Source organism: Phocoena sinus, chromosome 7 (genome assembly GCF_008692025.1).
Source record: "Phocoena sinus isolate mPhoSin1 chromosome 7, mPhoSin1.pri, whole genome shotgun sequence".
NCBI classification, from domain to species: Eukaryota; Metazoa; Chordata; class Mammalia; order Artiodactyla; family Phocoenidae; genus Phocoena; species Phocoena sinus.
In genome coordinates, this window is record NC_045769.1 from 11701027 (window position 1) to 11726965 (window position 25939).

Genomic DNA, 25939 nt, shown 5'->3' on the forward strand with positions numbered 1-25939 from the left:
GAAGTGATCCAGGTGGGCCAAGCCCGGCACTCACTCGCGCTGGGTAAACTCCACTTCGAGGTTTTTTGATAAGTGAAGTATATGTCATTTTACCAACTTTCACTAAAGATGCTGTTCAAACGTGTAAGACTTTTACCATAAAGATTTTATGAATACTATAAGATTCAAAGTTTTACTGGATATCGTTTTCACCACATACATTTGTAAAGGAATTTCTCTCTGTTCAAAGTGGTAAACACTTTGAAATTACAGAGAAACTCATGAATCCAATTACCATTAGTTTATTGCTTAAAAGTGCTTTATACAATGAGCTCCAATTCCTGCATTCCTTTTAACGGTTGTTTTTAACAAGTCCATTCTTAATTGCACTTATGAGTGCGGGCCAGTGTGTGACAGCCCATTCCAGCTGGGCAGGGAACCGGGAGGCCTGGCTGTGGGCGGAGTTAGAAGCAAGCTCAACGTGGCATCTTGACTCCAGGCCACAGGGCACGAGCCCATAGATGCTGAAAGATGCTCAGACTCCCAAAGGGAATCACAGTGTCCAAGAGGAAAAGCCTGTTCCATGAAGGGAAATGCAGGGAGGAATCAGAGGGGGCAGACTGTGAAGGTTCTGGGGGTTCAGCTCTCAAAATGGCCAGCCGGCACAAATGCTCTCTGGACCCATGCTCGGGGCATTTAAGGAGAACCACGGCTGAGCCAACAGAAGAAATGCCACGTGCTGAAGTAGAAAACTCACATCAAGAGAGGAACAATAATCACTCTTTCACAAGAGCCTTTCTTTTTCTTTTTTTTTTTTTTTTTTTGCGGTACGCGGGCCTCTCACTGTTGTGGCCTCTCCCGTCACGGAGCACAGGCTCCGGACGCGCAGGCTCAGCGGCCACGGCTCACGGGCCCAGCCGCTCCACGGCATGTGGGATCTTCCCGGACCGTGGCACGAACCCGAGTCCCCTGCATCGGCAGGCAGACTCCCAACCACCGCGCCACCAGGGAAGCCCCACGAGAGCCTTTTAAGGTACCCAATTTGAATTAGCTTTTACTCCCAATTTCATGATGCCAATTTTACAGATGAAAAAAACTGAGGCTCAGGGAGTGTTAGGGACACACCTAAGGTCACAAAGCTAGCGTGAAGGCAAGCAAAAACTTGCACCTATCGGTCTTCCGGCTGCAGTTCTAGCTCTCCTCCTCTTCCACAGCCCCACACTGCCGATCCTACTAACACACCGAGTATGTTATCAAATCCCTTCGCTATGCCTTATCCTCCTGCCAGAACCCAGAGAGTCCCTTTCCTTCATGGATATGCAGGGAGCTCACTGTTATCTGAAAATAGAAAAAGAAGAAGATCCAGCCTAAGCTCTCAAATCGACTGGGCTGTGCTGTCATCACAGATGTGACTACAAAGTTCCCGCACTGGGTCCCCTTAAATTCTACTGACTACTAGAGTGGTTTGGGTTTTTAGGACCCCTGGAAAGGCCTTGTGTATAGCAACAAAACAACAATAATGACAATGCCTGATGTGGATGTTTTATGGGTATTTTAAATCCTTCAAACTCAGTGTTTCTGTTAACATCAAAGCCACCCGACTGCAGAATGATTCAACTGCTTCATTTCAGGCTTTGAACTGCATTCTTCTTGCTGGTAGTTAGTTTTCTTGGAAAGTTTTCAAGACTAAATTAACCTGTGATATGTTGAAGGCAGTTATGTATTTGATGTCAGTCAGCCAACCCCCCAGACCTGTTCGTCACATCTGTGCTCTGGGTCAGTGCCACACTGGGGACCAGGCCTCCAGCTGCTCCCCTCCGTCTCAGCTAAGCTCTGTCTTCCAATTCTCCACCTTGTCATTTATTTTTAAACCATTTCTATATTTTCCGCTTGTGTCACATGACCTATTATTTCTCTCCTTAGTCTCCAGGACCCTCTGCAGGCATTTCTCAAAGGGTCTAAGAAATGCACTTTCCATATCTACCTATATTTATTAAGCACACAGAAAAGGATCTGGACGGGCCTCAGCTAGACGGCAAAAGTAGAAGAGGTCCCCGTGGGTATACTGGAAAAAGTGTTGCTAGGAAAATGGGAGATGCTTCCGGCCCTGCCTGGAACTAGAGAGGACACCCCAGGCAAGTCTTCATTTCGGCAGGCTCTGGTTGGTTCACTTGTCAGGGGAGAGGGTGCAGAACAAGGTGGCTGCCAGGGTCCTTGCCGTGACTCTGGAGTCTGATGACTGGGATAAAATCCTGACTCTTCCACTTACAGCTACACATCCTTGAGCAAGTACGTTACCTTCACGCGGCCTTAGTTTCCTTACCTATAAAATGCAAATAGTAACAGTAGCTCCTTTGCTGGACTGTTGAGAGAATAAGAGAGGATGCATATAAAATGCTTAGCTGAGTGCTAGCAGTGCAGTTAATGCCTGACGAGCACTGGATGTCAGGACTCCTAACCTCGAACATCACTGAGAATCATATGGGTTAAATGTCTACCTGTTAATATCACTGGCTAAAAGACAGATACCAAACAAATGACCAAAGACTTCTTAAAAGATAGAGCCCAATTCTGTTTGAGGACCAGCCGGCAGTGTTTTGTACAAAGTGTGGAGTCACTACTTACTAAATACTTGTCCTCTAAGAGACAGATACGAAAAAGGTAATTCACAACCTCCACATGCCAGCACACTTTTGTGACTTTCGGCCACTGCGAAAACTGGAGAGCCCAGCTGAGACCTCTTTTCTCCACTGAGTTAAATCATGCATTGAACATTTACAGGTCTGGGTGAAACAGCCTTGCTCTGATGAACTTGGTACAGAACATTAGTATTTATGAGCCTTGCTTCTATGGTCCTGTAAATGGAGGTCAGCCCTCAATTTTACTCAAAGAAACAGTGAGCATGCTTCAAAGGACCTCAGGAGCAGTGCCCAGTTTAAGAAGATTTAGCTCAATTATAGCACCAGTAGTGAGATCATAAGATTTATTGATTTGTGGTTCCTGATGGAAAAATTTTCAGTTCTCTACCCTTATGTATAATGCAGTAACCTCTGCATTTTACATCTAAGGGAGGAGAAGCAATTTCATCCACATAAGAATTGCTAAAAAGAATGCCATGAGTTGATGGCCATTTTCCCTACTGTTCGCCATCCCTGTAAATAGAGATGTTTAATTTGCTGTATTCATAGATCCTGCCCATGATCTGACGAGCCCTCTATGCCATTCAGTGAAATTATACTAAAGTGAAGCCTCAAGATGGCTTGTCTTTCCCCTAAATTGGGGACCTATGGAGGCAATCACTTAAAAAAATTTTTTTTTTAAACCAAGAAACCTCTAAATATTCCTGTACTCTCTGGGATTGCTTCTGTCAAATGAGGGCAACAGCATGGGACCCATATTCTCTCTTTCAAAAATGTTACTTTATTAGAATTCCATGAATTCTAAAGCTTCCAAAATGTCTTTTGACAGGACAGTTGCTAAGTCATTTACTATGACCAAAAAGGCCTGGAAGGAACCCCAAGTCCAACAATTAGCAAGATATTCTTTTAAAGTAGGAGGTGCCCGAGGACAATACGAGCACTTTCCTTTTTGAGGCACTAATTATAATGATCTATCTATCCATCCATCCATCGCTTTAAAAAGAGTTTGAGGGCTTCCCTGGTGGCGCAGTGGTTGAGAGTCCGCCTGCCGATGCGGGGGACACGGGTTCGTGCCCCGGTCCGGGAAGATCCCACATGCCGCAGAGCAGCTGGGCCCGTGAGCCATGGCCTCTGAGCCTGCGCGTCCGGAGCCTGTGCTCCGCAATGGGAGAGGCCACAGCAGTGAGAGGCCCACGTACCGCAAAAAAAAAAAAAAAAAAAGAGTTTGAAATTCACCTAAAAATCTCATAACTTTCATACAGGTGGACGTTTCATTATGGTTTACAATAAAGGTAACATTTAGATGTGATTTGAGAGAGAAAAATTCACATTTCCACTCCTCAACTGATCAAATCAACAGTGGTGGGATTCCTTAGTTCTGAAACAGTATCTTGAATCCCAAAATGAGAAGCTCTGAATGGAAATCAACTCAGTTGCTACTTTCCCTGTTGTACTTTTCTCTCTGTTCTAGTTGGTTAATTTGGGGGACCGTTAATGGACACAACTGACTTCAAATCAACAGGCTTCATAATCAAGTTAAGTTGATAATTATAATCAACTTAATAATCCAGTTAGCAATTTGAGTAACCTAAAATATTGGGTCCACTCTGTCAGATCTAGAGGTTTTTTTGCAATATAGAGAACACATGGTATGACCTCTAGAACAAAAAGAGGAAGTCCGGGAGGAGACAATAAATGTTTGCTGGGCAATTGCTACATGCTCCCTCTACTTTACTCTCCCTTCCTTTTAAAAAGTGTACAACTTTATTGATTCCCATGCACTGAACGTATGGGACCAACATCCAGACCAAAATACGGTATTTCCAGCACTCCCAAGCCTCCATGGGCTCCCTTCCAGAAGCGGTCCACTGACTTCTTACAGCAGAGATTCATTTTGTCTATTTTTGTCCATAAACGGATTCACATAATATGTACCTTTTGTGGGTTCATTTTACATTATGTTTGTGAGACTCACCATACTGCTGTATGTGTTTTCTATTCTACTTATCCTTCTGAGTAGAATTTCCTCATCTGTTTTATAGAAAGAAGAATGGAGGCTTAAAGATTTCAAGGAACTTACCAAGGCCACACAGCTGCTCAGGGACTGAGGCAAGAGTCACACCTAGATCCCTTTCTACTCTGCTCCAGACATGAGGTGTGTTAGTTGTCTTTCTTAACCCCAAAACCAGAATCTGTAAACCCGAACAATACTATTCCTTTCAACTTGATTTGGAAGCAGGATCTGTTTAAAAAGCAGCAGGAAATTTTACCTTCTGCTTTAGATAAAGTTCACTGCAAACAGTAAGATCTTCTGGATAACAAAGTATCTAGGATCTCCCTTGACAAGGTTTTAGCAAGAGGCCCAGTTGCAAAAGTCAGCCTTGGTGATTAACTATATCATGTATTTTCTAAACAGAGAACAGCTTATAAATTCTTACAGAAATAACTCTCGATGGGCTGGAGGGGCAGCAAAAAGAGAGGCTGAGGAGAAGAGGGTCTCCCATTAGGAACCACTGTAACATGAAGCACATATTTCTTTAAACAGATGAATGCAGATTTTCTCTATCTATCTATGGCTGTGTTGGGTCTTTGTTGCTGCGTGTGGGCTTCTCTTTGTGGTGGCTTCTCTGGTTGCAGACCACAGGCACTAGGTGCACAGGCTTTAGTAGTTGCAGCACGTGGGCTCAGTAGTTGTGGCGCACAGGCTTAGTTGCTCCACGGCATGTGGGATCTTCCCGAGCAGGGATGGAACCCGTGTCCCCTGCACTGGCAGGTGGATTCTTAACCACTGAGCCATCAGGGAAGCCCGGATGCAAATTTTAATACTAAAGGGATTTTCCATTTTTAAAAATCAATCTGTCTTAAATCCTTTCACAATTCTGTCACCACCTTAACACTTTATCAAGAGGGATTTAAATGAGATTAGGAATGATTTTCAAGCACCTTTTATATATATCTAATGGCTTTAGGATGTTTCAAATTTTCTTTGATGTAAAACAGCATGCCTTTTGGCCAGCAATCTGAAGGTACCTCAGATGGAGTTTACCCAATCACATCAGCTGATTCTGGAAACTGAGAAGAGGTTGACTGTCTCCTCTGGAGGAACAGCCTTCCCAGTTCCATATAATTTGGGGCTGTACCTTTTTTTTTTCTTTAAATTCAAAATCACCTACTGATATCTACGGGACAGATATAAGAAAATTCTTGGAAACTAGATGCGGGGCTCCCTTTGCTTCCATATTCTCATTGCCTAGTACCCACGAGGGCCTACGTGCCTGGCTCGGACAGCAGAGAGAAACCAGACAAGGGCCCTGCCTGGAGGGAGAGATTTGAGAACATATTTTACAACAAAAAAGAGAAAACTGAAAGTAGAATGAGGAAGTCTTTTGTGGGCAGGGAGTTCTGATGGAAAAAAAAAAAAATATATATATATATATATACACACACACACACACACAAACACACACATAAGTACAGACAAAGCTAGAAAAAAGATGAAGACCCTTTGGACTATTAAAATCCCACACTCCTCTCTGAAGCTCCAGGGCCAATGTGCCTGACTTGCCCAGGACAGGCAGCTGCGGCCTGGGGCCTCTCCTGATGTTTCTGATAGAGATCCCATACCTGCCCGCAAACAGGGCCCTAGCAGGAACCCCCCAGAGAGGGCCGCTGCCCTGTACCTCCCGCCTGGCCTGCATCTTTGTTGGACTTGGACCCTCCAACCTTAAGGATTCCGAGGTCCAATGGCTACCTGCTCAAATCTCTGACCCCTCCGGCTCCTGGCCCTCTATCAGCTCTGACCCTCTGATCGTCATCTCTTAGACAGAGGAGGCCTTCCACTGCCTTTTTATGGCCGGATTTCCTGATGATGTTAAGATGGGGCCACAGTGGCGGGGGCAGGGGAAGGACAAGCAGGATGGAACTTCTAGCCTTTTCCTCAGAGCCTGGATACCACCCCTCCTCTTGCTTCTTGATCATGGGGTTATCTTTGAGTAAGTTTTAATTTAAGTATTTTCTAAATTTAATTATCTTTGAGTAAGTTTTAATTTTTTTTTTTTAGGAGAGGGAAGCGGGTAAGAGATTATTTAAACTATAATAAATTGAGCTCAAAGAGATGTAAAATTGCGTCTTCCCAAGACCCACTGGGTTCCAGCCCTGCTGCCTGCCACTTGCTATGGCATCATCGTAAAAGACTGGCTGCGGCTGAATTCTCCCCTTGCTGGCCTTTAGCAGCCCCGTCCCATGAGCATAGTTTCCATAGAACAGCAACCAACTGGCCGGTGAAGGCAGGAGTCAGAGCTAGGCTCCCAGTTTTCAGTAGCTCAAATGCAAGAGGTTTGGGCAAAGCCAGGCAGTCTTGGAGACTCTATGAACGGGACAGCTGTCTGGTTTGCTGCTGTGATTCCTAAACTTTCATGTGCACCATAATGGAGAACTTGTTAAAAACGCAGATTTACTAGACCCTACAGCCAGAGATTCTTATGCATCAACTGGTTGGAGAGCAAGAAGGTGCATTTTAATGAAAACCCACCCTGGCGGCGTTTCTGCTGCAGACGGTGTACCAGCTCACTGAGAATCACTGGGGGAAAAGAACACACTTCGCTGGATGTGGGTCTGCATCTGGCTCCACAAGGACCCTGGACGAGGCACTTCTCCCTGGGCCTCGGGCTCCTCATCTGTGCAACGATGGGTGCTGGATTGGACATTTTAGACCTCCGCACAGAGGCGCAACATCCGCGGCTGTTCGTTTCTCAGTGAGCCATCAGGGTTGGCTGGCCTAAGAAGGCCGGGTGCAGATGGGCCACACCAGCAACCTGCGTCCTCCACTGCCTGCAGTCCGGGCAGCTACTCCGCCTGCCCCGTCAGCCAGCCTGGCCGTGACTTCTGACAGCTGGGCCAAGAACTGGCCATGCTGTGCTTCTTGGCAACTTCCTCCAACTAATTTGGTCTAAATTCAGTGTCCCTCCCCATGCCCCAACGTTTTAATTTTTAATAAACTTTTGTTTTGTTTTTGGGTTTTTTTTTTTTGCGGTACGTGGGCCTCTCGCTGTTGTGACCTCTCCCGTTGCGGAGCACAGGCTCCGGACGCGCAGGCTCAGAGGCCATGGCTCACGGGCCCAGCCGCTCCGTGGCATGTGGGATCTTCCCGGACCGGGGCACGAACCCGTGTCCCCTCCATCGGCAGGCGGACTCTCAACCACTGCGCCACCAGGGAAGCCCTAAACTCTTTATTTTGGAATAATTTTAGATTTAAAGAAAGTTACAAAGGCAATACAGCCAAACATCTTACATTATCATGACCTAGTTGTCAAAATCAACCACTTACAGAGATGGGTGCGCTACTATTAATGAAATTCCAGACTCCACTTGTATTTCACCCGTTTTTCCACTAATTTCCCTTCTCTGTTCCCTTCTCTGTTTCACCAGTTTTGCCACTAATTTCCCAACTAAAGCCAGCAGTCCATTTAGTTGTCAGGTCTCCTTAGTCTCTTCAGGTCTGTGGTACCGTCTCAGTCTTTTCTTACTTCCTGTGACCTTGACAGTCCTGTGCAGCACCAGCCTACTGCAGAACGTCCCTCAGTTTGCTTTGTCTGATGCTTTTCCTCATCATTACTCTGGGGTTAGGGTTTTGGGAAGAAGACCGCAGAGGAGAAGTGCCCTTGCCATCCGATCATATGACTTATCACTGGTGATGTAACCTTGAGCACTGGGTTAAGGAGTGTTTGCCAGGTTCTTCCCCTTTTAAAACTTTTTGGTGAGCTCCAAGGCAATGAAGCTTTAACTCTCATCACCAAGAGTTAGCTGGATAAACTGGAATAGGTAGAAGTGGGTACCTCAAGCAGCCTCTGTCACTCTCCCTGCTTGAGGATGAGCAGGGTACAGTGGGGTCATCCCTGACCTTCACCGAATTCAGGTTCTCCAACACAGAGGTGAGTGCATGAATCACCAGGAGAGCGCTTTGAGAGTTTCCGATCTGGCAGGCTTGGCATGGAGCCCAGGCTACCGTATTTTAATGAGTTCCCAGGTGATTCGGAGCTACACTAGCTTTTTAGAATCAGCTGAGATTTTTTTTTTTTCAACTGAAAATATCCACCCTGGGTTTCACGCCAGTATTTACACTTGCCGGCAGGTGGAGCCAGAGGCTCATGACTCAATCTGCTGAAGAAAACTAGGACAAATTCCAGGCAACAAAGCATTCCGCACTGCAAGCAGAATTAGGGTTATTCTGAAACAGATGGGCTCTACAGAAGCCGTCGCACTGAGTATTACGCAGTTGTTCATTGTCTAGATGGTCTGAAACCCGGGGACTATTCTCCAGCATCTAGCAGTTTCTGTGTCATATCAGGTTTCTTCCAGAGCAGAGGAGACTGACAAGACCCTGGGAGACAGATGTGGTTATGGATATGGATGTGGACACAGGTATTTTAACCAGCTCTGAACTCAGGATTTACTCCTGCTTTGGTGCATACCGCCTTGCATAGCTGACTGCATCTTCCTGGAACGATCAGGATCCCTCTAACGCCACATCAGAAGAGTAGATACAATAGATACATTTGGATACACACATATCCAAATAGATACAATCTGTGATGATAAGACAACAAATCCCGGATGCAATAATTCTAAAACTGCTTTACTTTAAGCCTAATCAAAGTGGTCTGTTTCCTGGTTTACATTTTTACCCACACGCCCACTTACACTTGGCCCCATCCTCTTTCCTTCTGCCCCTCTCCTGTGCTACCCCAGCTGGCTTTAGCAGGGAGGAAGCAAGGGCAAGGAAGGCCAGCTAGCATGCACTTGACTGTGCCTGATGCACTGGTCCACAGTGGGCAGGACCAGGGCTTACAAATGGAGTATTCTGTGAGTCCTGGAAATCTACAACAGCCTCCAAGCGTCAACGGTTCCTCCGTAGAGAATGTTTTCAGTTCCTTAGCCTGTGATCCCAGGCACTCAGCTGCTGCTGTGCTGGTCAGCCCGGGATCAGAGAGGCCGTGAAGGCGTCTCTGAGGTTGGCAGCTTGGGGACGGGTGGTTCAGCAGGTTCTGCTGTCTCTGTGCTGGAGAGACCCTCAGTCACCTGAGGGGCGCACAGATGTGCTTCCTGGTGGATAAGGCCCTGCTGTAAGCAGTGGGTTCGTAACTGCCTGGCACAGCGGCTCCCTCCCTCCAAGGGATAAAACGTCAGTTGATGGTGCCCCCCCTTTCACGAACAGGGGCAGGTCCCCCTCTCAGAAACAACAAAATCCCCAATGTGCTTGCTCTTTGCCCAGATTCTCAGACGGAGGCAGAGAGAAGCACTGTTGATGACATTTAGACCTGTTTCATTTTTTTTCTCACTCCCTTCAACTTGAGTTTCAAATCAGAGACAGCCCAATGGCCAGCTTTTTAAGCAACAGCCCAAGGTAATGTTTTCATTGACTTTTAAAATCATAGCCCATTTGGAATTAGCCCATATTTCCCACAGAAACCTCAATCTTCTGAAAATACCTTTTAACCTTTGGGCATAGAAAAATATAAGTAAATATCATCCCAAGAAATCAAAGAATAAGAAAGAGAAAAGATGGAGAGTCAAGAGGAGAACTCTGGAAAGGGACAAAGAAACTTAGATCGGGAACTTCTGCCAAGACCACCCACTGAGGGGTAACGTCCAGGTCACACTGGACAACTGTCGCCAGTGACTGTTTGTCAGGAGAAACAAGGATGTGGAGCCTGGGAGGGAAGGGGTTAGGGACAGCTGACCCTAGGCTTGGTGGCCGGACTGACTGGCAGCAAATAAAATGAGCCACATGACAGGCCCTACACCTTCCCACTGCTCTCATGTCACAGTCCTGTGAAACACGCAGCAGCACGTCAAAGCTCTAGAGACTAGATACTGGATCTAGAAGAGTAATTTCCAAACTTTCATGTGGGTGAGCACGGTAAGAGGCAGATTCTAGGTTCTAACTTGGGAGATCCCAGATCAACGGCTGTGGTGAGACCCAGGAATCTGCATTTTTCAGAAGCACCTCGTGTGAGTCTGATGCTACCAGCCCCACTCTGAGAAACCGGGATCCGAGGGATGCCGTACTACATTCTGGGGTTTTGTTTGGTTGTAACTAACGATCAGCACCAACACGGCATCTGGTTTTGTACACACAGGTCTTTTGTTACATCTTCCCTGAGCCAGAAGCTCTGGTGGTTTCCCAGGTTGTGCCGTGCTCAATCCTGGAAGACGTGAATTTTAAAAGTAAGACACCAACGCAACCCAGCTCTCCTAAAGATTCTATTAGTTATAACATGAGAGTGGACGAAACTGGCCACTCACCCAGCCGTAGGAGCAAAGCCACTCACCTCTGGATCCCAGGTGCCTGGGACCTGGTGGGCACGTCATAAATGTTTGGTGAATGAACAGAAAACCAACTAATACGCTATCGGGGCTGAGCAGAGAGGGGGCCGGGAACCAGGGGCCCAGGCCAGGCCAACGGGGCTAGAGGACCGTGAGAGAGATGTGGGTAAATGCTGGCAGGTAGGGAATTTCAAGGCCCAAGAGTCTTGGTTCCTGGCCTCAGCCAACAACCAGCTTTCAAACCCTGAGACATGAGTGGGTGAGAACAGGCGACAGAATACAATTCAGTCTATTTGTTTCCTCTAACAAGTGCATGAAGTTGGTCTGGGCTCTGGGGTTCCGTTACATTAGAGAACTTCAGTATCCAGAAGTAGGCCAAGATATGAGATGTACTACGTACATCCATGTTGAATGCTGTAAACATTCAAATTATTTCTATTTTTCAGATATCATAAGCCTGACTGGTGCATAAGTACACATCAAGAGATACCGATATCAACGCATAATTATGAAAACAATCCCTGACCTAGGAAACTGTCCCTGAGATGTTGAGACGCCAAGGAGAACACCATGGTTCGAAGCTCTCACAAAAGCTAGAAGCTGCCGGCATGCTCCTCTCTCAGGTGGAGACAGAGGAAGATGAACTATTCTGGGAAAAGCCTGCAGTGAGCGTGCGTCACAGCTGGTCTCAAAGGTGCATGCATGTCAGGGTGAAGGTGGGGCGGGCACCCCGAGAACCACCGGCTCAACCCCACAAGGAAACAGCAACGCAAGGGGCTCGGCAGATGCACTTGCTGGGTTAAAAAAAAAAAAAAAAAAAGGCAGGAGAGGGAGGGGGCGGGAGAGCCAAGAGGGAAGGTAACTGGAAGAAGAATGACATCCTTGTCAGCGGCCCGAGCCCCACGAGTTTTGAATGGTTGGTGGTTTAGAAAACCAGGGTGGGCTCCTCGGCAAAGGCCTAGATAAGCTGGGAGGTAAGGACGACACAAGCGTATCCCTTCAGAGCGGACCAGCTCTGAATGAGATAAGCGGCAGGGTGAGAGCATCTGCACAGAACGCCAACAGGCAGGAGCCTTGCTCTCTGCACCAGAAGCTGAGAAATGCTTCCTGTGGGTCAGAGTTGGCCTAGAAGTGGGATGGCTGTGAAGTTCTGGGATGCGATAAACTATCCCGGAAGTAGGACGGTCATCTTAAAAACACGCTTCTTTTTGTATTTGGTGGTATTTAACCAGTTACCTGGCGGTCCAGTGGTTAGGATTCCACGCTTTCACTGCCAAGGGCCTGGGTTCGATCCCTGGTCACGGAACTAAGATCCCACAAGCCCTGTGGAGCGGCCCAGAAAACAAAACTAAACTAAACCAAAAAAAAAAAAAAGCACAAAAAAATATTGCTCTGGGGCTTCCCTGGTGGTGCGGTGGTTGGGAGTCCGCCTGCCGATGCAGGGGACTCAGGTTTGTGCCCCGGTCCGGGAAGATCCCACATGCCGCGGAGCGGCTGGGCCCGTGAGCCATGGCCATTGAGCCTGCGCGTCCGGAGCCTGTGCTCCGCAGCGGGAGAGGCCACAACAGTGAGAGGCCCGTGTACAGCAAAAAAAAAAAAAAAAAAAAAATATATATATATATATATATATATATTGCTCTGATGGTATGTAACGTAACCCTGAGCTGAACTGCCACTTTTTGTTCTTTTAGGTCTGATTAACCCACTTCCACCCACACCAAGTTCTGATCCACTAGTGAGAGACCGTATGTGTGTTTGTGTGTGTACATGCACCCTTGTGTGTGGTCTCGAGTATGTGTGTTACAGACACGCCTTGTGACTGAAACTTCTCCCATAAACAAGCCCTCCCAGCCTCAGGAAGAGCCGGGGGCTTTCTCAGACCACTGGCACACAGTCTTGAAACAGCCCGCCTCTAACTAACCTAGAATGGCTAAAAAATGATTCTAAAGTGGGCTGTGCTAGGGAGAGAGACTCAGTAACAAAAATGGCTTATTCTTACATGTCTGTTAAATAATTTCTAGTACAACAAAACTTATTTTATGAACAGAAAGGGAGACCACAGAATGAAATTTTTTGAACTTTCAATTCCAAGTTAGGAATCTAGAGCGAGGCTTACCTTGGATAACTGATGATTTAGATAAGTGGGGAGGAATATGTTGTTCTCTGAGCATCTTTGGAAACAGATGTTTCATCTAAGTGTTTGCTGTAGCCAGAGAAAAAGCGAGTACTACAAGGCCTACCTACAGTTTTTTTTTTCTTTATTGGAGTATAATTGCTCTACAGTGTTGTGTTAGTTTCTGCCGTACAACGAAGTGAATCAGCTATATGTATACATATATCCCCTCCCTCTTAGGTCTCCCTCCCAGCCCCCCATCCCACCCATCTAGGTGGTCACAGAGCACTGAGCTGAGCTTCCTGTGCTTTACAGCATGTTCCCACTAGCTAGCTATTTGATGCAAGGTAGCGTACATATGTCCATCCTAGGCCTACCTGTAGTTTTAAGAAAGAAGCTTTAAAGACACCATGGCAAGTGTGGAAAGGAGATTCTGTGTGAGATGCATCCAGCGCATCTTAAAATCAAGGATTTTCAGGACTTCCCTGGCACACACAAGACTGTGTGCCAGCGGTCTGAGAAAGCCCCCGGCTCTTCCTGAGGCTGGGAGGGCTTGTTTATGGGAGAAGTTTCAGTCACAAGGCGTGTCTGTAACACACATACTCAGTCCAGTGGTTAAGATGCTGTGCTTCCACTGCAGGAGGCGTGGGTTCGATCCCTGATCAGGGAAGTTCCACATGCCTCACGGCGCAGCCAAAAAAAAAAAATCGTGGATTTTCAGAGCGGGGTGGGGGAGGACTTGGGATGATGGAATCCAATCTGTTCAGTTCAGAGCCCAGAAACGGAAGCCCAGAGAGGGTAAACGGGTCTCCCATTTTGCACAGCTAATGGGGGCAGAATCAGAACCCAGGTCTCTCAGTGCTCTGGTCATGTCACCAGACTTCATTGTTTTCCCTTTTAGCCATTTCATCCTGAAGAATCCAAACCTCCCTTTCAAGTCCGGAGTGGACATTGGTGTTTTATACAAGTGCCTTCTGCTACCCGGCTCTGTGGGCAGCACGGGAAGGGAATGGGCTCTGGTGCCAGACAGAGCTGAGCTTGTACACGGGCTCTGCCCCTTCCTCTGTGCTCCTGGACAAGTCACTTTCCTCACCAACCCTCTCTTTTCTTATCTGTGTGGATGCAGGAACCTACCCCTGGATTGCTCTGAATGGAAGGAACTAAAGGACGCCAGCACCTGGCTCAAAGCAATCGAGGGTCAGTGGTTCCTGCTATTATGCTAAAAACCCCTTCCAGGTTTCCCCACCCCGGGAATGTCCCCACCATCCATCCAGCTAGTCACACACACCCAGATCCCAGTCATCCTAGACAGCTTCCCCTTCCTCATGTGCCACCTTCAACCCGCCACCAAATCCTGTCATTGTAACCTGAACCTTCCCCTAACTCGTCCCCCCTTCCCTGCACCTGCCATGTCACCAGCCCTGTCTGAGCCACCTGCTTCGTGAGCCTACACTGGTGCCTGAGCCCCTAGATGATGTCCTGCCCTTGCTCTGGTCTTCCAACCAGCCACCCTCCAAAGGGGAGCTGGACAGCTTTGCCAGAACACGCATCTCATCCACTTCATCCTCTGCCTAAAGCCCTCCAGGAGTTTCCTTTCATTCAAGGACAAATATCAAACTTCGTACGCAGCCCAGAAAGCCTGCCCTCCCACAGCTCCAACTCCCAGGGACCCCTCCCCGCCTCCCCAAGCTCTCAGGAGAGTGGCCGTATCCCCCTTTGCCCTAAGTTCTCCCAGGATCATGTCCCCTTTCTCCCAAGCACACGATGCCACAGTTAGTAGTTACGTGGGACTCTGATGATCCCAGTCAAGTGCATCCTCGTTAGGTGGTGAGCTCTGTGGGGTGAGAACACGGCGGGTTTGTGTTCACCTTCTCCCCAGGGATGAATAAATGAACAAAGCAGCAGGAATGGGCAGGAGGGAGATGTAGAGGAGTAACTACTGTCCTCATTTTACAGATGGCCAGACTGAGGCTCGAGGAAGGCGTGTGACTTCCCGAGGTCAGAGCCCCCAGGAACTGGATGGAAGCGCAGTGGTCCTCACACACCGCCCACCACGCCGCTTCAGAAACCAGCTCCCACATTTCTCCTTTACCATCCAACCTTTCTTCACAGTAGCCAGTGGCTCAGCAAAAAATTAGTGGGTTCTTTAAAAAAAAAAAAAAAAATAGGAGGCTCTGAGGGCATGGGGGGCGGGGACTATAATTGTCACATGGAAAAAGGAAGAAATTGCAAGTTAATAACGGGGAGATTTTGAGTTTAAAAAAAAAAAGACCATCCAAAGCTACAAGATTTGTTGCCATTTAGACCAAATGGAACAACATTTCCAGAATTGTCTCTATGGATCTGAAGATTCTAGATTAAGGGCAAGTGACTTGGCCAAAGGCTTAGACCTGTTTTCCGACACAGGTACTCTTAGGGAAGGAAAAACAAGAGCGGTAAAAGCCCCAGCAAGGTTGCTACACCAGTATGACTGATCTAAATGGAACACACTTCCATGAGTCATTTGTAGCTTTAAATACTATAGAAAAAAGAATTTATGAAACATGCCCAAACAGTCTCCCTTTAATGTGGCGAGCTCTTTTCAAACCACATTGTTCAAATTTATGTTAAAATGCAAACCCTTCATGTTTACAATGGTACTCTTGGAGGAATAATATAAAAGTACAACTGCTAAATTTCAAAGACAAGACTTATAACCTCAGAACAATGGGGGCATTCCCAGCGCAAATTTATGAGCTGTTAAACCTCAAAAGGTTTCCTCAATTAGCAATGAAGGTTTTGACATATTTGCAGCCTGGTATAGGGGCTGCTTTTTATACAATTTGGGGTGTACCGCTTTTATCGGAACTTTTCCTTACTTTTATTGACCTCGGATGACAACTATTGTGCTCCTCCCTGGGCAGCGTTTGATCCTGCTAATTGTGCCGTGGAGCCGGGACGGCATTTCACGGTTTACCATTGCTCCTGGGGCGCACGACAAATTATACATAATGCATTGCGTTGTAATTGCTGCATTGTGAACTTGGCTCGCCTCCCCAACATAAAATACCGACATCCAAGTAGTTTTATTATAAAAAACCGTAAGGGATTCTTTTGGATTATAAACATCTGAAGACACAACGTTCTCATGAATTCCGGTGGCTATTTTGGACACACACAGGGCGGGTGAGGCTGAAAAGCAAATCAAATGTACTTCACATGAATGTTTACAGAGAAAAAGAGGAGGCAGTCACGAAGGCAAGGCCATAGGGAATGCAAAACAAAACGGAGTAGGAGCTGAAGGGCAGACAAAAGTCCAAACTGGGAAATCAAAGAGGCAAGGTCTAGTGATGGCCCTTCGTCTCCCTGGGCCTCAAGTTCCTCCTTTTGAAAACAAAGGCACAGAACAAAATGACCACAAAGGTCCCTTTTCCGTGAAGATAGGAGCCTCAGGGGGGCAGTGACCTGTTTTCCAAGACTGATTTGTCAGCACTAGAAACCTGTGTCTTGTACCAAACACACAGCTTCTCACCACTGCCCTGTTGGTTTGGGGCCTCTTAGAAAAAGATGATGCCTCTTGAAAGGGCAAGGGGCAGAATAAATAAAGCACAAGTTTTGTATGTGCAATATGATCAAGTGCAAAAAAAAAAATCAAACGAACAGTACAGTGATCACTCTAGATGCCCACAGCAGGCCGCGGCCACAGGACCTGCTGCAGATCTGGAAGCAACGCCAAGGCACCAGGGGGTGCCCTCTTAACCCTCCCTTCTCCCCTCTCCCTGCCCCGGGACAGCAGCCTGATATATGAATTCAGGGAAATGAATGTCCTAGAGGAGCCAGAGGTGCTCCAGCAAGATTTCAAGCACGAGGGGTCACCTGGCAGCTCAGCCGGCCACACAGGTAACACATAACTGGACTGTGTTAGAACCGTGGCTTCTCTTTGAAGCCAGGCCACAGACAGTCCAACGTGCAGTTGGTAGGCTGTTAACCTCCTGCCAAAGAATTCTGTGTCCCTCGACCGACTTCTCCTCCCACCTGGTTCAACAGCAAGCAAATGGCCCAGTCAATTGCAAACCGAATTTAAGACTTAAATTTGACAACGAAGTATGCTTAGAACTTTGAGCGTTTGGCATAGGAGGGTCAGAATTCTAACTATTTACTTAAATTATGACACCCAGCGCTGCATAAAAGGCATCCTGGATGAGAAACACACCGGCTGTCCATCTGTCAAGATTGTGGAAAGCCTGTGAGGCAGTGTGGGCCTCCTCCCCCAAACCCTCACGTCTACTGTGGGCGACGTAGCCATTCTGCTACCAACTAGTTCACGTGAACAAAAGGGGACGCTCCGGAGTGGGCAGCTAGGGGGGCAACAGTCAGGATTACAGTTTTAGGACAGAATACTCTTATTTATTGGCCCTAGAGTTATGCTAAGGCTCACAGACATGTTACCAGGGAGATACGATCAGCTGTGATTTTGTCAGTGAATGAAGCACATCAAGGTTTTTCTCTGGCTATCATTCCTTAAGAGCCAATAATAGGGAATTCCCTGGCGGTCCAGTGGTTAGGATTCTGCACTCTCACTGCTGAGGGCCTGGGTTCGATCCCTGGTCAAGGAACTAAGATCCCACAAGCCATGCGGCGCGGCCGGGAAAAAAAAAAAAATGCAGGGACTGGGCAGGGAAAGTGAGAGGCCATATCTAGGAATTGTTTTTGGAAACACTCCCAAGGCAATGGACTTTGCTCTAAATAAAGAAATACCAATCTTCAAAGGGGGATAGTTTTGGGTAAATGGCAAAGCATGAGGAAGCTGAGTAGCAAAGGGAATATGAAAATACTACCTTCCCAACAAATACCATATGATATCACTTAGACGTGGAATCTAAAATATGACACAAATGAACCTATCTTTGAAACAGAATCACGGACACAGAGAACAGACTGGTGGTTGCCAAGGGGGAGGGGGTTGGGGGAGGGATGGAGTGGGAGGCTGGGGTCAGCAGATGTAAGCTATTATATGTAGAATGGATAAACAACAAGGTCCTACTGTGTAGCACAGAGGACTATATCCAATATCCTGTGATAAACCACAATGGGAAAGAATATTAAAAATGCATATATATATATCTATATCTATGTATAACTGAATCACTTTGCTGTACAGCAGTAATTAACACAACATTGTAAATCAACTATACTTCAATTTAAAAAAAAAGAAAACACCACTTTCCCAACTTCTTTAGACAAAACTAGGCCTGAGGTCCCCCCCGTCAGGCAACCACTTCGTAGTCACGAGCATCTCCAGTGCAAGAAAACATCTCACACAATTTTCTTGAGTAATTATTTCCCTAAATTGATGCCAGGAAAATCTTGTTCTTTCTCTGGGGAGAATATATTTGGGATTCCTGCCACAAGTTAAATGGTCTAGATGAGTTTAGAGAAAGATCATTTAAGGACAATCAAAAAAATTATACACACACACACACACACACACACACACACACACACACACACTGGAAAAAGAAAATAACAAACGTGAACGAGAGTGCCTAGGTTGGAGGTCCAGGTAGGAACCCCATGAGGAAGGATAGTGCCAGGGAGACAGCAGAAACTCAAGAAGGGTTCTGCATCCCTCTATTTTGAAGTCCAGGTCCATCAAGAGATCTTAAAAGAAATACATAAAAAGAATATAGCAGTGGAGAAACTGAAGTTTTACATTTCCAATTTTTATGTTATAGGCTTCCTTCCCCCCTCTAACTTCAGTTTATAAACTGAAGGCTTCAGTCTTTTGAATACACAAGGACACTTGTGCACACACAACCAAATCCAACCAAAAAAAGAGAAATAAAAACCAAAGCCATTTCAAATATACCTCAAGCAAGAACTTGATGGAGCGTCTGGACTCCAGAGACAAGTCTGCCTGGTCATGGTGGTATTCCCAAGGCAGGTGGCCAATCAGAATTTGTTGAATGAACCCCAAAGAGTTTTCATGGATGGAGGGTTAAGTTCCACCATTTCCAGCTCCTGCCTTGACCCACAAACTCAGCCATCCAGGGGCGCTGCAGGTTTTTGGTTTAGCCCTAGTCTGCCCTGGAGCCATCCAGTGAGATCCAACTAGAGACCCTGGGGATCCAGATGAGCTGACAGGAGAAATTGCTCCTGGTGTCCATTTACATAAGAAAAATGAGGATCCACTTTTCTAGGGGTGAGATCAGGGCTGAGGCAGAAAAGGATGGCTCTTACACAATCTTCATCTCTCTCTCCCCTCTCATGTAGTCCCTTTGTATTTCTTTCTTTCACAAGAAGGGGGCTCTCTAGCTTTCCAACATGTTCAATAGCTACCAAATCCAAGAACTCTGAAGACAGACCACGAAGATTCACCCTTGGATTTAAAAAAAGTCACATCTCGTGAAAACACAGATATCACAATGAGAAATACCTAAGAGAAAACACTTAGAATTCGAAACAAAACAAAACAAAAAAGACAGGCACTTCTTTGGTTTTGTCAAGAAACTTATTTGAATATTAATAATAACCACATTTATCCCACACTTGTAAGGCAAAGCAAATAAACTATAGCAATTAAACAGAGAAAAGAATTAACACCCTAAAGTAGCTACTCCTTCCTAAGAGCTACCAAAATGCAAATAACTTATAGCCTGTTCTTTCTTGTGCCTTAGCTGTAACAAAGGAGAAAACTGGCTTGGAAAAGAACAACGACAGAAAGACAAGGACTACGTTTTGAATGCACTGTTTGGGGGACGTCCACCATGACGGCCGTGTAAAAGAAATAAGCCATCCAGGGCTGACATGGGCTTTAATATAATGCCAGACTTCACCACTTATTATTCATTCGTTTGTTCATTCTTTCACTCTTTCTCTTATTAGGTGATCATTCATCCAACAGACATTTATTAAGCACTTTCCCGGGGGGTCTGTGATAGGTGTGGGGTGCACAGGAGTGAATAAGAGCAGGGGCATGGCTTTATCCACTGTAGAAACAGTGCTCAGGGACGAAGCCTGTGAAAACGTCTGAGATCTCAAAGTAATTAAATGGCTCCCTCAGTGAAAAAAAAAATCTATAAAACTGAAAAGTAATAAGTATTTGATTAAATGCCTATGAAACGTACCATATCAATCATTTATATCTCAACTCATAAATATGACATATATATTTATAGTCGTTTACTTAAATATATATTTATATACTACGGATGGGCTGTCACATGTTTCAACACGTGAAATGACACAGGGTCGGGGCGGGGTTTCTAAAAATAAAAGCCCACATAAGTCCTCAAAAGTCCCCACAGGATGGACAGGACATCTGTGCTCTCCCGGAGTTTATAGTGTAGTGGAGACAGAGGCACACGCCAGTAGCCACAATCACCTTGTGAAATATCTAAGAAAGTACCCCTCTGAGCCTCATTTTCTTCATGAAAAAATAACCTACTGAAAACCAGAAACCATGGCCTTTGGGGCAGTTCTGAGGTCCAAGTTAAAAATAAAAAAAGATGGGAAAGTACTTCATAAGTTCAGAGTGATGAGAAGTAAACTTTTAACCCCTTTGGTCTTTGCCCTTCCTGGTAGTAAATGCCTCTTACCATGTCGGATGCTACACCTGCCGCCTACCTGGGAACTGGTGCTCAGACCAGAGACAAATCTCTACCACACCCTAAACATAAGGCTGCTCTGGTGCCCTTCTGCAGCCCACAGATGTCTCTGATGGACAGACACACGTAAACCAGGACGCTTCATGTAAAGATAAAACTTGGCCTGTATCGTGAGATTCCAAAGAGACAGAGGTTAAAAAAAAAAAGAAAAACAAAAAATCAAAAAACCGCCCCCCCCACTTACGCTGGTAAAAATGAAACCATTTTTCAATTAGCTCAGCCCTAAGCAGACACCATCATCTATTTTGCCCTAAGAATGAAAAGCTGTGGACTGCTCCTAAAGTCAATTTTACTTCTCTCTTTTGTAGACATTTCATGAAATACCTTAATCTTCCCAGCAGGAAACATTAGTAGGTAAAAGAGGAAAATGAACTCAGTTTTGGAAAGAAAGGATCATGTGGTATAACACAGAAATATATCCTAGGAGGCAGTCTGGTTCTATTATTTGTCCTTTTTCCTATTCTTCTTCATGGGCTCCCTTTTAGGCAGCCGGCTGGGATGGGGCTGGGGCAGGGTATGACCAGGTTAAAAGCAGCCCAGGACACAACATCATAAACGAAAGAGGGATAGCAGTTATAAGCTTCTGCAAATAGAACCTGGCCGCTTCAAATGTGTACGACTAGACCCTCCTTCTGGCTTCAAGATTTCCTTTGTGTCTCACCACGGGATGTGTGTTAGGATGATGTACAACGTGTTTAAATAAAACAAGAAAACAAACCAAGAAAAATTCTGCATGATGAAGAAGGAAAATCTACTAAAAATACTTTACAATGGCTTCAAACATGAAATCACATTTACAAATAACATTTTCATGACTTGGGCCTAAGTGACTCAGGAGCATATGGATTAAATTTCCTTCAGAACGCACAGGGCTTTAAAAATCAAGCAGAAACTTGCTTGGCAAAATTAGTTTGTAGAGCAGAGCTCTGGGAAAAAAAAGAAAAGAAGTTTGTCAGACGGCACTCGCTTTGGCATCCCTTCTCTGGTGCTTTCTTTGATGACCAAGTCAACTGGCTACAGTGGCCATTGCCTAGGAACAACTTTCTTGGAAATCGTTTAACTCTCTTTCCCTATTTAGGCAAAGTATTCAATAACTTTATAATAATAAATGACTCTCCTTCACCTCGACTATCTCAAGCATCAAAAATCGTGGTCTAAGGTCCACTTCTGTAAAAAACGTTGAGCCATCTTAGGCAGAGAGCAAATGGCTACCGCATCTTTGCGGCAATCAGGTATGACTGCATATATAGGGATGCTTTTATTTCCTATTAATCCATTTGAAACGAAATACTTTTTCGCCCAAAATTAAAGACACACATTTTAGACAGAGCCCACAACAATCAGGCTCTGTTTTACCTGCCCAAACTTTGTGGTTTCTTTCACCACACAAAGTTCACACACGAATACTACCACCACCAACATTGCTATAAAATAACCTTAGCATTCACAGGGTTTACTGTTTCCAAAATGCACCCTCAAACATCACCTCATTCCATTCTGGGGGATAGTCATGACAAGTATTTAACCCATTTTTAGATGAGGAAACTGAGATTCGGAGAAAGGTCATATAGCAACAACTAGCCATTCTTCAAATACCAATTGTACTTTCCTGTCTCGGCATCTTTTATTGTTTATTTTGATAATTTTTAATAGTCATGTTCTCTAGAATACCTATTCCCTTTATCCCCACTGACCAGAATCTCCCATTCTTCAAGGACCAGAACATATACCACACCTTTCAAGATGTGATCCCTGAACACTAAATCTCCAAGCAGGATGGTCTTTCTTATGTATCAATTGGGCTAGGCTACAGTTACCAATTATTCAGTCAAACACTAATTGGGGTGTTGCTCTGAAAGTATGTGGTAGATGTGATTGAGTATCTAATCAGTTGACTTCAAGGGAGATTATCCTAGTTAATCTAGGTAGCTGAAATTAATTAATTAGCTGAAATTAATTAATTAATTAATTAGCTGGAAAACCCCCTAAGAGCAAAGCTGAAGCTTCCTCAACAAAGAAGAAATTCCACTGATGAACTGCAACTTCAGCACATGTCCCAGAGTTCCAGCCAACCCTTCCCGGAGGCCTGCCCTACAGACTTCAGACTTGCTGGTTCAGCTCCCACAGTTGTGAGCTCCTCAATGAGTCAGGCACTGCTTGTTACTGGATCATGAGAAAACAGCAAGATTTTCATGAAGTTCATAGGGCACATTTGGGATATCCTGACTTAAAATATCTGTCCTGTGGCATTTATGGAATTCACTCTTGGGGATCTGGGGTCGCCTCACAAAGAGGTGGTCCATTTTCTACATCAGGTTCTCAAAGTGATTCCCAGACCAGCATCAGAGCGTCACCTGGGAGCCTGTTAACCAGTCAAGTTCTCACACCCCATCCCCAAACCCATTAAGTCAGGAACTCTGGGGGTGGGGCCCAGCTCTAAACACAGGAAACCATTCTGTTTAGTGTGTAAGAGAATCACCTGCAGAGCTCGTTGAACTAAAGACTGTTGGGTCTCACCCAGGACACATAGCTATTTACATGTAAATGAATTTTAAAAAGCAGTGCCTCAGTTGTACTAACTACATTCCAAGTGCTTAGCACATGTGGCTAGTGGCTACCATGTCGGACACTGAAGATAAAGACCATGCCCATCACTGCAGAAAGTTCTATAGGACAGTGATGCTCTGGAGCCACTGAGAGGGACCCCTGGGAGAAACCCCTCCAACACACGTCAGGTACTACAGGCAGGGAAAATAATTTCCATTATTAGCCTTACGCTGAAAAAGCACAAGGCCAGGTGGTCCAAATCAAAGGCAAATGTTCCTTTGTGGTTACGTTGCTTCTCACGTGGGCGATTCTCTGTAGCTTAGGAAGAGTAGCATCAGGGACTTATGCATTTAACACTAGTTAAACTAAGGCTGGGGAACCCAGCAGCAGTAGCGCAGGCTACGTGAGTCATCAGAATCCTTTTTTTTTTTTTTTTTTTTTATTGCGGTACGCGGGCCTCTCCCGTTGCGGAGCACAGGCTCCGGACGCGCAGGCTCAGCGGCCGTGGCTCACGGGCCCAGCCGCTCCTCGGCACGTGGGATCTTCCCGGACCGGGGCACGAACCTGTGTCCCCCGCATTGGCAGGCGGACTCTCAACCACTGCGCCACCAGGGAAGCCCAGAATCCTTCTTTTTATTCTTTCACAGGGATGGGGGTGGGGATTAAGAAGCTCAAAGCCTTTAGAAGCTCAGGGCCTCTGTTTTAACTCTGGTGGAACAAAGGACAAAAGTAGGGTCTATATTGCGCCATCAACTGTTCACTTCCTGAAACAGCTCCTGGCAAGGCTACTGCTGACCTCCGTGTTGCTAAATCCACGGATCATTTCTCAAGTCCTCATCTGCCTGGGTCCACTGGGGCATTGGGCACAGATGGACACTCTTTCCTCCTAGAAAAAGATTCTTGTCTTCTAGGACCACCTGCTCTCTTTTTCTCCGGTTTTCCACTCTGCTTCACTGGTTCCTCCTTCTCCCTCTCCTTTGCTGGTACCTCTTTTTCTCTCTGACCTCTCTATGTTGGAAGACCCCAGTGCTCAGGCTTTGACCCTCTTCTCCATCTTTACTCACTCCCTTGGCGATTCCACCCACTTTCATGAATTTAAATACCATTTATAGCATGCCGATGACTACCAGATTTTTATTTCCAGACCATACCTGTCATCTGCTCTCATACAGAACTACCTACTCCATCCCCACATGGAACTCTCATAAACTTGTCACTCTCTCCAGGTCCAAGACTGAACTCCAGTTTTTTCCCTGCAAACCTGCTCTACCTGCATGTTCAGGTTAATGGAAACTCCAACTTTCCAGTGCCCTCAGCCCAAAACTTTACTCCCCCTTCACTTCTCTTTCTCTCACAATCCTCACCATTCTGTCAAAGAATCCTTCTGCTCTACCTCTGAAATGTACCCAGAAGCTAACCGCCATGCACCTCCTCCACGGCTGCCGTCCGGGTGGGAGCTGTGGTCCTCCCTTGCCTGGGGTACTGCAACAGGCTCCTAACTGGTCCTCCTGCTGCTACCCTCCGCCTCTGTCTTCACATGGCCTATCCCTCTGTGTCCATCTTCCCCTTTGCCCTCTCTCATCAGCACACCTGTCATTGGGTTTAGGGCCTACCCTCGTCAGGATGATCTCACCTTGCCAGTGTCATTTTCATTACATCTGCAAAGACTCTTACTCCAAATACAGTTGCATTCTAAGGCTCTGGGGGCACAGCTCTTTTGGAGGTCAGCATTCACCCCACTATGCTGCCCCACAGACTATTCTCAACACAGTAGCCCCAGTGAGCCTTTAAGAAATTAAGTTAAATTATGATACTCTGTGCTCAAAACCCTCTAAAGGCTCCCATCTCACTTAGAGAAAAACCAAAGTCCTTCTGCCGGCCTAAAAGGCCCTGTGTGATCTGGCTCTTAAACCTCTCTGTCCTCACCTCCCACCGTCCAGTCATAACAGTGGCCCAGACTAGCGGATGTGGATTTGAGACATGTTTTGACTTAGCATCAAGATCACCTGGTTACTGACAACACCCAGGAGGTAACACCTGACGAGGAACAAGTTGGGGAGGTGGAAAAGGTAAGTACATGTTGCATTTGAGATGTCCTTGAGTTCATTTATATATTGATATAATTTCAGAAAGAGATCTGGGCTGGGAAGATAAATTTGAAGTATAAATCGTAACTAAAGCCTTGAGAAAAGAGGTCCAAGAATGAAGTCATTAGGAAAACTGATATTCCAAGGTAGAGTAGAGGCGGGTGAGCCTGCAAAGGAGACCAAGGAAAGAGGTCAGAGCAGTAGTGGGAAAGCCAGGAGGGTAGAAAAAAGGAGGGTTTCAAGGAGTGGATAGTCATGTTAAGTAAACCTGGGGAAGAGAAGTGTCTCCGGGCCTTAGCAACATTGAGGCCGCTGGGGAACTTGGCTAGAACGGTTTCATGAGCGTAAAGGGGGGCAGCAGCACGACTGAAGAAGTGGAGACTCTGCAGACCGTAAGTGGAAAGGAAAGGTGGTGAATGAAAGGCAGTTGTGCTGTTGGTCTCTCTCTCTTTGGGGATGAGGGTGGAAAGAGACTCGAGTAGGTTTCAATATTGACAGGAAGGATCTGGTAAACACTCAGAAGCTGAAGACAGAGGGAAAGGGGGATAATCAGTAACAAGAGCTTTTCCTGAGAAGTTAGGACAGGGAAAGGATTAGCTTGCG

The 25939-nt window shown here is 46.0% G+C and overlaps 1 protein-coding gene across 7 annotated transcripts in view; it reads right to left on the minus strand.

Annotated features, from left to right (window-relative positions):
• The window catches only part of RHBDD1 (rhomboid domain containing 1), a 127677-nt gene that overhangs the window by 8080 nt on the left and 93658 nt on the right, over positions 1-25939 (minus strand). The gene's annotated exons all lie outside the window — the stretch shown is intronic.